This window comes from Stegostoma tigrinum, chromosome 22 (assembly GCF_030684315.1).
Source record: "Stegostoma tigrinum isolate sSteTig4 chromosome 22, sSteTig4.hap1, whole genome shotgun sequence".
NCBI classification, from domain to species: Eukaryota; Metazoa; Chordata; class Chondrichthyes; order Orectolobiformes; family Stegostomatidae; genus Stegostoma; species Stegostoma tigrinum.
This window is the reverse complement of record NC_081375.1, coordinates 12,879,462-12,892,476: the sequence shown is the minus strand read 5'-3', so window position 1 is coordinate 12,892,476 and position 13,015 is coordinate 12,879,462. Positions and strand designations below refer to the sequence as shown.

The 13,015-nt window shown below is 41.0% G+C and overlaps 1 protein-coding gene across 6 annotated transcripts in view; it reads right to left on the bottom strand.

Moving 5' to 3' along the window:
• Positions 1-13,015, bottom strand: part of cep131 (centrosomal protein 131) — a 128,169-nt gene that overhangs the window by 114,697 nt on the left and 457 nt on the right. Inside the window, exon 1 of one of the 6 annotated variants that reach the window (XM_059653654.1) lies at positions 12,825-13,009. The exons of the other annotated variants lie outside the window; for them this stretch is intronic. The gene's annotated coding sequence lies outside the window, so the exon portion shown is untranslated. Of the gene's footprint in view, positions 1-12,824; positions 13,010-13,015 lie in introns of those variants that run through there. 6 annotated transcript variants of the gene reach the window in all.

The window sequence follows — 13,015 nt, the reverse complement described above, 5'->3', positions numbered from 1 at the left end:
GTTCTGAAGGTAGGTAATAACATCTCTGAACAGGTTGATTAAAAAACAAAGTTAAACTAAAAGAAGCACTGTATCTACAGTGCTCATGGGCCAGGGGAGGTAATGGCCTAGTGGTATTATCGTTGGACTGTTAATCCAGAGATCCAGTTAATGTCTTGGGCCCTGGGTTCAAATCCTGCTTTGGCAGATGGTGGAATTTGAACTCAATAAATATCTGGAATTAAAAATCTCATGATGACCATGAATCCATTGCCAATTGTTGGAAAAACCCCATCTGGTTCACTAATGTCCTTTACGGAAGGAAACTGCCATCCTTACCTGGTCTGGCCTACAAGTGACTCCAGACCCACAGCAACATGATTGACTCTTAACTGTTCTCTGAGCAATCAGGGATGGACAATAAATGCAGCCAAGCCAGCAACACCCTCATCCCATGAATGAATAAAGAAAAAAAAAATGACAATTTGGCTCATGATCATATTCTTGATTCAAAAACTTAAACGTTTTGAGTGTGGAAAGCCCATTCCAAGAAGTAACTGCCTGGTATTCTCGTACTGTGATGAGGAAGTGCTGCACTGTCAGAAGTGCTCTCTTTCAGATGAAATATAAATAAAAGCAATATCAGCCTGCTCCAATGGACATTACATTGCCCATGCCAAAAGAAAGACAGAAATATTGAGATTTCACCTGCTGTCCTAGGCAAATGTTTCAGCCAAAACTAACAAAATAATCACTAATTTCATTTAGGTTTATGGTATCTCATTGCACACAAATTGTTACCACATTTGTTAGATCACAACCACTTTGAAAATGACATTAGTTTACTTTACATGATATGAAATGTTAAAGTACTAATCAAATTATATGATAATGGTAATGGACCATCGAGTTTTAACATGTATCATTTGACTTTTACACCTAAAACCTATCATGATCAAACATGAAATTTAAAAGAACGATATTCACAGACCTAAAATGGCTACAGTGATTAATTCACGTACAATAATTTCACATGCTGGGAGATGAAAGGCTTGCATGCCAGTTAGCCAGTTTGGAAAAATGATGCAGCAAGACTCCAGAAAACATACTCAACAACTACTTTTAATCAGCAGAGACAGAAAAGTAAACTGATAATAGAAAGGACTGGAAGTCATTCTCTAGCTGTTCCCCATCATCTCAAAAAAAAGCACACAATGACTTGGGAAAACACTCATTCATTGTGAACCACAAATAGACACCAGCTCTGCCAGTATAATGGGTGCAAGTCAACAACTAAACAAATGCGGCATCAGGTTTAAAATCTAATGACCCAAAAGTTCCAAAGTTTTTTTTTTAAAAACTGCTTGTTTTATTCCTGTAGTCTGTTCACTCCATTTTTAAACATATTCCATGTGTTTTACGTATGTTTGATGTTGTGCTTTTATTTCTCTCCCCAGTTATTAGATAATAAAACTCCTGTCTTTTCATTCAAGTAAACCTTGATAATTAACTCTTTAATTTTAAACAAACTATGTTTTACTTCAAGTGCCATTGCTACAATATAGACAGCAAATTTAAAATACTTTTTATGATCAATGATGAGGGAGTTAAAAAGATGAAAGCAAATTTCCCCTCTTCAGCTGGCAGTTGCATACTAGGAAATTTTGCATTTAATAAATCATCACTACTATTCCAATTCAAATAGGGACACTGAAGGCAAAAACCATAGGTCAGTCAGTTTAACATCTGCCATTAAGAAAATGTTAGAAGCTATTATCACAGAGGTCACAACAGGACAAATTCAGGTAATCTGGCACTGTCAACGTAAAGAAAGAAACTATGTTTAACTATAAGACCATTAGACCATAAGACATAGGAGCAGAAATTAGGCCATTTGGCCCATCAAGTCTGCTCTGCCATTCAATCACAGCTGATAAGTTCTTCAACCCCATTCTCTTGCTTTCTCTCCGTAACCCTTGATAATCAAGAGCCTATCTATCTCAGTCTTAAATGTATTCAATGACCTGGCCTCCACAGTCTTCTCTGGTTGATGAAGTTTCTCCTTATCTCCGTTGTAAAAGGTCTTCCCTTTACTCTAAGGCTGTGCCCTCGGGTCCTCAACTCTGTTACCAATGGAAGCATCTTCCCAATATCCACTTTGTTCTGAAAGTTTCAATTAGATCCCCCTCATCCTTCTAAACTCCAATGAGTATAGTCCCAGAGTCCTCAAACACTCCTCATATGTTAAGCTTTCCATTCCAGGAACCAATCTTGTGAACCTCCTCTGAGCCCATTCCAGGGCCAGTATATCCTTCCTAAGATATGGGGCCCAGAACTGTACACAATACTCCAAATGTGACCTGACCAGAGCCTTATAAAGCCTCAGTAGTACATCCCTGCTTTCATATTCAAGTCCTTTCAAAATAAATACCATTGTTGCATTTGCCTTTCTGACTACTGACTCAACCTGCAAGTTTACCTTGAGAGCATCCTGGACTGGAACTCCCAAGTCTCTTTGCACCTCAGACTTCTGAATCTTCTCCCCAGTTAGAAAATAGACCATGCTTTTATTCTTCTTACCAAAGTGCATGACATCGCATTTTCCCATGTTGCATTCCATTTGCCATTTCTTTGCCCACTCTCCAAACCTTTCGAAATCCTTCTGCAGCCTCGCCACCTCCTCAATACTACCTGTACCTCCACCTATCTTTGTATCATCTGCAAACTTAGTCAGAATGCCCTCAAGTTCCTTCATCTAGATCATTAGTGTACAAAGTAAAAAAGTTGTGGTCCCAACAATGACCCTTGTGGAAGGCCACTTGTCACCGACTGCCATCCTGAGAAAGACCCCTTTGTGCCTACCATCTGCTTTCTGCCAGACAGCCAATCTTCTAACCATGTTACCACCTGGCCTCTAACACCATGGGCCCTTATCTTACTCAGCAGCCTCCAGTGTGGCACCTTATCAAAGGCCTTCTGGAAGTCCAGGTAGATAACATCCATTGGCTCTCCTTGGTCCACCCTGCTCATTACTTCCTCAAAGAATTCTAGTAGATTTGTCAGGCATGACTTCCCTTTAATGAAACCATGCTGACATTGTCCTATTTTACTATACACTTCCAAACATTCAGAAATTTCATCCTTTACAATGGGCTCCAAAATCTTACCCATGACCAAGGTTAGGCTAACGGGTCTGTACATTTCCCTCTTTTGCCTTACTCCCTTTTTAAACACGTTAGCGATTTTCCAGTCCTCTGGGACCCTCCCTGACTCTAGCGATTCCTGAAAGATTGCGACTCACGCTTCCACTATTTCTTCAGCTATCTCCTTCAGAGCTCTGGGGTGTAGTCCATCTGGTCCAGGTGACTTGTCCACCTTCAGGCCAATCAGTTTTACTGGCACCTTTTCCTTGGTGATGGCCCCTATGCTCCGCTCTGTCCCCTGACTCTCTTGAATTTTTGGGATATTACTTACGTCTTCCACAGTGAAGACTGACACAAAATAATTATTCAGTTCCTCAGCCATTTCCTTGTTCCCCACCCTTATCTCTCCACTGAGATTTCCTAGCAGTCCAACGTCCACTTTTGCCCTTTATATACCTGAAGAAATTTTTAGTCTTCATTTATATTACTGGCTAGCTCACCCTCATATTTAATCTTCTCTCTTCTTATTTCATTTTTTGTTGCCCTCTGTTGGTCTTCGTAAGCTTCCCAGTCCTGTGGTCTCCCACTGCCCTTCGCCACATTATATGCTTTCCCTGACTTCCTTAGTCAGCCATAGTTGCCTCATCCTCCATGTACCATGCTTCTTTTTCCAAGGGATGAATGTTTGCTGCGTCTCCTGAATTACTTCCAGAAACTCCTGCCATTGCTGTTCCACTTCTTTCCTGCTAGGCTCCTCTTACAGTCAATTCAGCCCAACTCCTCCCTCACACATCTGAGTCGCCTTTTTTCAGCTGTAATACTGTTACCTCTGATTCCATCTTCTCCTTCTCAAAGTTCAGAGTAAATTCTATCATCTTAATGATCACTGCCTCTTAAGGGTTCCTTTACTGAAGCTCCCTTATCAAGTCTGCCTCTCTGCATAACACTAAATCCAGTATGTCTGTTCCCTTGACGGCTCTACCTTCAGCTGCTCCAAAAAGTCATCTCGTAGACAACCCACAAACTCCTGTTCTTGCAATCCACTACCAACATGATTTTCCCTAATCTTGTCAAAATGGACAACTTTAATCTTTTAAAACTAATCTTTTACAAGTTGTTTGAATAAATAATATGAATGAGGGGACAGCCAGTGAACGTACTGTCTTTACATTTTCAGAAGGCACTAGATAAAGTGCCACGTTAAAAGATTATTGCAAAAAATTAAACCTCAGGTTGTAAATGGTAACACAGGCAAGGGTAAGAAACTGCTTAGCTAAAAAGAATTAGCATTGGCATGAATCGTGCTCTACTTTTGTTTGGCAAGGTAGAACAAGTGCTACATCTCAAGAATCAACAATAAGGAGGCCTCAACTCTTTGCAATTCATGTAAGTGATTAGGATGACAGGGCTAAATATATAGTTGCCAAACTTGCTGATGACACAAATATAAGTAGGAAATTAACTTGTGGAAGGGAATCTAGGGAACTATAAAAAAAAATTTTGGATTGGTGATGTGAGCAGATAAAGATTAGCAAATTGATTACAACATGGGAAGTTATGAAATTATCCATTTTGGCAATAATAATTTTTTAGAATTGCAGTATATAAACGGTGACTGATTGCAGAACTCTAAGATACAGAGGGATGAGGGCAGGACTTATATACTTAACAGTAAGGTCCAGGGGTGTTGCCGAACAAAGACCATGGAATGCAGGTTCACAGTTCATTGAAAATGGAGTTGCAGGTAGACAGGATAGTGAATAAGGCATTTTGTAAGCTTGCCTTTATTAGTCAGTGCATTGAATTTGAGTTGAGACGTCAGGCTGTGGCTGTACAGGACATTAGTTAGGCCATTATTGGAATACTGCATGCAATTCTGGTCTCCCTGCTTTCGGAAGGAAGTTGTGAAACTTGAAAGGGTTCAGAAAAGATTTACTAGGATGTTGCCAGAGTTGGAGTGTTTGAGCTATAGGGAGAGGCTAAATAGACTGGGGCTATTTTCCCTGGAGGGATGGAAGCTGCGGGGTGGCCTTATTAGAGGTTTATAGAATCATGAGGGACATGAATTGGGTAAATAGACAAGGTGTTTGTCCTGGGGATGAGGAGATCAAAACTAGACGGCATAGGTTTAAGGTAAGAGGGGAAGATTTTCAAGGAACCGAAGAGGCAACTTTTTCCACACAGAGCGTGGTGTGTGTATGGAATGAGCTGCCAGAGGAAGTGGTGGAGGCTGGTACAATTACAACATTTGAAAGACATCTGGATGGGTGTATGAATAGGAAGGGTTCAGAGGGCTAAGGGTCAAATGCTGGCAAATGGGTCAAGATTTATTTGGGATATCTGATCTAAAGATTTCTTTTTAATCACTAAATCATCCATGTTACTTTTCTCCTGTATCCTCCATGACCATACCATCCATGTTTCCGGATCAACCATCAATTTACATGCAAAGCTCATTCAGGGCAGCACAATGACACCAAAAGTGAAGGAAAGGTGGGGAGAGAAGGAGGTTACTAAATCAAAATGGAATTAGATGGGGAAAATAAGGCAAATCTGTCCCTCTCTCTTAAGGCATCCAGTTGTTGAAAAGCCCAGCTCTTGGTTGATATTTTCTAATCAACGTGTTCACAGATGTTATTACACACCTCTGGAAAAGTTGTATGTACAACCAATGATAAATGCCATGGTTACCATTAAATTTTGGTAATCAACCTGTATAGACACACACCTACAGCAGGTAGGACTGGAGCTTGGATATTCTGGCTCAGGAGGTAGGGACATTACAGCTTTTCCACAAGACCCAAGAAACCAACTCTTTATTTTTTCCCCCTCTACATCCACAAGTATTATCAGACACAACCGAACAGCATTTCCCCTGCCAGCAGATGACCCATGGTACTTTTCATTCATTTTCCACCACCATTAATTCATCTACGGTTTCAATTAACCAATTTACATGCAAAGCCTAGCAAAGGTGATGCCGTACCACCAAATGTGAGGGGAAGGGAGAGAGACAGGAAGGGTATTAAATCAAAATAAAGTTGGAGATGGGTGATAAAGCACTCCAGCCCCTGCAGTCCTTATGTTTCTCTAAAAGTAGTGAGAAATTGGAGGACACCACATGCTCCCTCACCAAGAATACAAGCACAAACATGGAAGAACACATTTCTTCCTGATTTTTGTACACAGAAGTGCTAATACACAGAACCGACCAGCTTTTCCCACCATCAAATCACCTGTGGAAATATTCATTTATTAACCTCCACGATTAAATCACCCAACAGCTCAGGTTACATGCAGAGCTCACTAAGGGCAATGCAATAATACCAAAGGTGAGGGAGAGATAGGGAGAGGGGGTTAAATCAAAATGGAGTTGGAAAGGGAGATAAGGCACTCTACCCCACAAGGAGCTTCACCAACTTCCCTGCACCACTCTACACCATATACCCAAAGATCAGGAGCATGTGGCTGAAGTGCAGCCAAAGGCACAACAAAAGATTTCCCAAGCAGGTGGAACTTCAACCTAGGCCTCCTGGTGCAGAGGTAGAGTAAGCACCACTATGCCAGAACAGTCAAGGCCCAAGCCAGCTATGATTTTCCGTTGCTGTCTTTTTTATTTTATGAATCAAGCATTTTAACTGAATATATTTTTTCGTCAAAAAATCACCACTTTTCATCTCATCAGACACCACCCAGTAAATCAGCTGTGGTTTCCTAAAACCCCTTAAGGCCAACACAAGCCATCAAATGAAAGAGAGGGGTAGGGGTGGGGGCGGGCTAAATGAAAATGGAGCAAACCCACCTCTTATGTTTTAAATAAACCTGTTCAGACACATATCCCTTTGTTAAACTACTCACCACCACTAGCAAGCACCCATGTAATTTTTATTTTGTTACGGTCAGTTGAAACTAACTGCTTTTTTTAAATACCCAGAAGTGCCAACATGCACAACTGAGCGAAATTCCCACCACTAAAATCACCACAGCCTTTTTGCTTTATTTCCCCCCTCTTTTAAACACTAACCAGCACAGGTAAAACACCCACATAGCTGATTAAATATTTATTTGCAAAACCTATTAAGGGCTATGCAAACCGTCAAAAGTGAGGGAGAGATAGGAAGAAAGGGAACGAAATTGAAAGAGAGCTGGAGGGTGAAATACATTCACCCCTTCCCTACTTTTCCAACAGGAAAATCACTATTTCTTTATGTTTACCTTTTGACATGGTATTTTTCCCCATTCTTCGCCCCACAATTGAAAGCCATGTCTGCAGGAGTTTACCCCTAGTGACTCAGATTTCACAAACATTTTTCCATCTCCCCAAACCTTTGAACATGCCCCCTTGACCAAATAGAGTCATATAACATGGAAAACAGACCCTTCAGTCCAACTCATCCATGCCAATCAGACATCCCAATCTAACCTAAGATAACAAGGTGTGAAGCTGGATGAACACAGCAGGCCAAGCAGCATCTCAGGAGCACAAAGGCTGGCGTTTCGGGCCTAGACCCTTCATCAGAGAGGGGCTGGGGAGAAGGTTCTGAAATAAATAGGAGGGGGGGGGGGGAAGCAGACCGAAGATGGATAGAGGAGAAGATAGGTGGAGAGGACAGTATAGGTGGGGACGGGATAGGTCAGTCTCCCCGAACTGACCTATCCCCTCCCCAACCATACTGTCCTCTCCACCTATCTCCTCCTCTATCCATCTTCGGTCCACCTCCCCCTCTCTCTCTCTATTTATTCCTCCTTGACCTATCCGTCCTCCCTGGACTGACCTATCCCCTCCCCACCTATCTTCTCCTCTATCCATCTTTGGTCCACCTCCCCCTGTCTCCCTATTTATTTCAGAACCCTCTCCCGATCCCCCTCTCTGAAGAAGGGTCTAGGCCCGAAACGTCAGCTTTTGTGCTCCTGAGATGCTGCTTGGCCTGCTGTGTTCATCCAGCTCCACACTTTGTTATCTTGGATTCTCCAGCATCTGCAGTTCCCATTATCTCTGATCCCAATCTAACCTGGTCACATTTCGCCCATATCCCTCTAAACCCTGCTATTCATATACCAATCCAGATACCTTTTAAATGTTGTAATTGTACTCAGCTTCACCACTTCCTCTGGCAGCTCGTTCGATGCAGTGACCACATTTCGGGCTAGGAGGTTATCCCTTTTTAAATCTTTCTCTCTCATCTTAGGCCTTTCCCCTCTAGTTTTAGACTCCCTTACCATGGGAAAAAGACCTTGGCTAGTCAAGCCGCAGCCTACTCAGTATCTTTTTATAACTCAAACCCTCCAGTTCAAGCAACATCCTTGTCAATCTTCTCTGAACCCTCTCAAGTTTAACAACATCCTTCATATAGATGGGCAATCAGAATTGTACATAGTATCCTAAAAGAACCCTCACCAATGTACTATACAGCCACAACATGACATCCCAACTCCCACACTCAATGCTCTGACCAATGAAGATAAGCGTGCCAAATACCTTCTTCATCACCCTGTCTACCTGTGACTCTAAGGAACTATGCACTTGTACCTCTAGATCTCTTTGTTCAGCCGGGCCCTACCGTTCACAAGTCCAGCCTTGGTTTGCTTTGCCAAAATGCATCACATCATACTTATCTAAATTAAGTTCCATTTGCCACTCAACAGCCCATTGCCTATCAGATCAAGAGCGTGATGTACTCTAAGATAACCTTCTTCACTGTCCACTGCACCAGCTATGTTGGTGTCATCTCCAAACTTACTAACTATACCACCTGTATTCACATCCTAATCATTTATATAAATGATGAAAAGCAGTGGACCCAGCGCCGATCCTCGTGGCACACCACTGGTCTAAACCTTCCGAACTGAAAAGCCACCCTGCGCCCTTCCTTCAAGCAAATTTTGTATCCAATTGGCTAGCTCCCTGAGATCCCATGTGATGTAACCCTACTAAAATTCTTTAGTCATCCTTCCTAACACTTTGCTCTTCAATTAACAATCCATGTGTGTCGGATCATGTTTCCGTGACACCCCTTTGCTACATTAAAACATATTGCAAGTGGTTTTTTGCTGACTCTATTGAGAAATGCCTGTTCTTGGATTTGTTTCATGAATTTATTTGACAAATACAAACAAGGTAAATCCTATAAGTAGCATTACCAAAGTAAAACGTTTTTTAAAATTCTCAAAATAACTAGTCTGAAAACAGTTCTGTAATGGTAAGAATTAATTCAAAGGGATAAAACAGACAGAGGACAATTTATAAAAAAAGTCAAACTGTTAGGAGCATCAGATTTCTGGTAATATTTGAGGATCAGACAAGTTCATGAAAACATTAATCATTAATCACAACCGCAAGGTGCCCTGGACCTGATAATCAAAAAGAATTTCACGTGCATTAAGCTACCACTACCGAAAATGCATCTTGCTGAAGCTTAGTCTGAAAATGCTAACGCTGAGCAAAAGTAAAAACAAAATCACTATTCATTTTATCTACTCTTGAAAATTGTTTTGGTAATTCACTTCTGCATAGAACAGCAAGAACTCAAGGTTCTTTTCACAGCACATTGGATGTTGATGATCAGCAGTTAGTATTTTCTGTCGATTTGCAAGGTTTACAAGTTACCTTGATGTTCCTGTATTTGGAGAAAGATAGCCTTCCACACAGAACCAAACATTGTGAGTTAAAGATTACATCTGGCACCTTTTTCTGTGTACTATTTTTATACAGTTTCTGAGTGTTCTGAAAACACTGTGAAAAGGGTCTCTTCATCATTCTTTTTTGGTGCACTAGCACTTCAATCAAACCCACTGAACATTGAACACAAGCTGGTCAGCCTACTCAAGTTATAGAGGAACGTTATTTTTAAACAATGACTGAGCACTCCAAAACACTGACTGCATCCCAAAGCGTCATGCCTAGAACTGACCACAGCACTTCAGCTGAAGTCTAATCAGGGCTTTTATAAAATACACAGCTTGACCTCTTGTTTTTGTACTCCATTTGCCTATTAAGAAAGCCAGCCCTTTAAAAAAAGCAGCCCTCTCAACTTGTCCAGCTGCCATCAAATATTTGTATACATAAACCCCTAGGTCTCCCTGTTCCTTTATTCTCTTTAAAATTACATACTAGATTGCTGCCCTCATTCTTTACACCAATCCATGTTAAATTCATCTATTGAATGTCTGTCCATCCCATCAATCTCAGTGCCCTCTTTCAATCTATCATTATCTTTCTCATTCTTTATTACATTTCTGAGGTTCACACATCTGCACAGTTTAAAATTATGCCCTGTATACGAAAGTCCGGGTCCTGAATAAATAATTAGAACTAGCACTGGTCCTAATATCAACAGCAGAGGTTGATATCATTGTATACATCCAACCTGTCTGAAAAACAACCATGCACAATAATCTGTCCCTTAGCCAACGTTATAGCCTTATTGCCAACGTCTATTTAATCCCATGGCTTCTAACTTAGTAGCTTGGCCATACTTTCGGTATTCACAATATCCCTCTTTCGGTCCCTAATTAGCCCCTCTTCCTTTAGTAACACTACTTCTATTGTGTCTTTACAAAATACCTTCTGTTTCTTGTTTATGTTAGCTGCTAATCTGTTCTCATATGTACTCCTTGCCCCACCTTCTTTTAAATGATATCTCTTTTAACCTAATTCTTTGTTCTATATGAACTTTATAATTAGAATTAGTTTCCGTTTCAGTCTCATTTTAACCTCAATATATATTACTCTGGAGTTTAATAAAATCAATTTTTGAGATTAAACATCTTGCTCTTCAATTTGAAAATGATTTGACAAGAGTGCTAAAGGTATATAAATTTATACTCAAACTCTGCAGTAAAAGAAATTCCATACACTGTAGAGTAAAAGATATTGTATATTTCAACAAATTCTCTTCAAAAGGATACAAGGATTTTAAACTAACAGATGGGAAAACAACATATAGATAATCAATGCATGCATTAAAAGGCAGAGGGAGAGGCTCCACAAATAGCCCAGATTATCAGGGCAGATGACAAAGCATTTTCATCCCCTTCAACCAGAAGTGCCAAGCGAATGGTCCATTTCAACCTCATCTTAGGTCCCTCAGCATTGCAGATGCCAGCTTTCAGCCAATGCAATTCATTTTGCATGATATCAAGAAATAGCTAAACACAATGGATACTACAAAAACTATGAACCCTGACAAGATTCTGGTAACAGTCTACTCTTGCTGTTAAGAAAATTATCACTGTCATCAACAGCACTATGATGTGGCACTCGCTCAACAAAATCTGTTCAGAGGACAGCGAGTTCCCTTGATTCCAAGGCAGCATTGGTAATTCTCAGGGTTATGGCCTCAGCCCAGCCCAGCCATCTTCAGCTGCTTCATCAAGACCTTCCATCCATCACAAGATCAGAAGCGGGGACACTTGCTGACGTCTGTAAAATGTTCAGCATCATTTATGGCTCCTCACATACAGAAGCAGGCCATGTGCATGTGCAACAGGACATGGACAACATCCAAGCCTGGTTTGAAACAGTGGCAAGTCTAACCTTTGCACCATATAATATCAGATGATGACTATCACAAACATGAGAGAATCTAAGCATCACTCTTTAACATTCAATGGCATTACCATTACTGAATTTCCCACAATCAACATCCTGGAGATCAAAAAATAAACTTGACAAGCCGTATAATACGGTGACTACAACTGCCAGAGACCAAGAATTCTACAACAAGTAGCTCAACTCCAGTCTCTTCGAAGCATGCCCATCATCTACAAGGCACAGAGATAATGGGAACTGCAGGTGCTGGAGAAGCCAAGATAACAAAGCGTGGAGCTGGATGAACACAGCAGGCCAAGCAGCATCTTAGGAGCACAAAAGCTGATGTTTCGGGCCTAGACCCCGATGCTGCTTGGCCTGCTGTGTTCATCCAGCTCCACACTTGTTATCTACAAGGCACAGTCAGACTGTGATGCAATAATCTCCACTTGCCTGGATGAGTCAGCTCCAACAACACCAAGACACTATCCAGCTAAAAGCAATCCACTTGACTGGTATCCCATCCACCAGCTTCAACTTCATTTCCTGCCCCAAAGGACAGTGACAGAAGCGTGTCCCATCTACAAGATGCACTGCAGAATCTCACCAAGACTAATGAACCGTACCATTCAAATCCATGACCTCTAAAACCAAGAATGACAAACAGCAGATGAATGGGAGCACCACCTACAATTTCCTCTCCATCCCTTCCTATCTTGTCTTAAAACTACAGAGATATTCTTTCACCATTGCTGGGTCAAAATCAGGAACTGCCTTTATATTAGCACTGTGTGTTCCTATACAGGGACTGCAGCAGTTCAAAAGGTGGCTCCTTGCTACCTTCTCAAGAGCAGTTTGAGGTCGACAATAAGCGCTGATAAAGCCAATGTTGCTCACTTCCCATGAACAAATAGAAGAAATAAAAATTCCAGCTTCTTTTTTAAAAGGAATATTAACTTGTCGAAAATAAATTGACAAATGGCTTTCTGAAAATAGCAGAACAAGCTTCATCTTTTAATCATTCAAACTGAAGCATCTAATTACATTGTGTAAAGCTTTGTCAAAATTAATGCTTCAAAATAAGTAATTACTGCAGGAAATAAATTTCTACTGCAAGTTTTAGAAAGTAATGGTAAGGCAACAAGAATTCATTGCACGGACTCCTCACCTACATTTAAGAAAATAGCAGTGACACGGACAGCTTTGGGTTCGACTTGGCTGAAACAGAATCGTTTCCACCTCAACTGAGTCAAACGTTACCATAGGCAACGCTGGTAACAGTCACAGGCATGAACCACCCTTTAATCCCTCGACATGATAATGATGCATTTGCTTCCAAAGAGATTTGGATTCAAGAGAAAGA